Source organism: Penaeus monodon, chromosome 25 (assembly GCF_015228065.2).
Source record: "Penaeus monodon isolate SGIC_2016 chromosome 25, NSTDA_Pmon_1, whole genome shotgun sequence".
In the NCBI taxonomy this organism is placed as follows: domain Eukaryota; kingdom Metazoa; phylum Arthropoda; class Malacostraca; order Decapoda; family Penaeidae; genus Penaeus; species Penaeus monodon.
Genome location: NC_051410.1, coordinates 39973218 through 39973483, shown reverse-complemented (window position 1 = coordinate 39973483; position 266 = coordinate 39973218). Strand labels below are relative to the sequence as shown.

The 266-nt window shown below is 36.1% G+C and overlaps 1 pseudogene; it reads right to left on the bottom strand.

Moving 5' to 3' along the window:
- Positions 1–266, bottom strand: part of LOC119589407 — a 6025-nt pseudogene that overhangs the window by 1681 nt on the left and 4078 nt on the right.

Below are 266 nucleotides of genomic sequence, written 5' to 3'. Positions count from 1 at the left end.
TAATAAAAACATGGATAAGTTTCATTACAACACTTTATAAAGTTAGAACACCATTTTTTTCAAATTTTACCATCAACATACCTGATAAGTAGCTACACCTGGTAGGGCTGAAAAGTACTGAAGAAGGTGGATTTGCCACTTCCTATATTCCCTTCAATTGAAACCGTGAAAGGCTGGATCTTTCCTCTTTTCCGAAGGAGGTCTGAGAAATCACAATGAACAGCCCCTTAATAACCAGTCGCCAAAATCCTATGTAATACTATTTA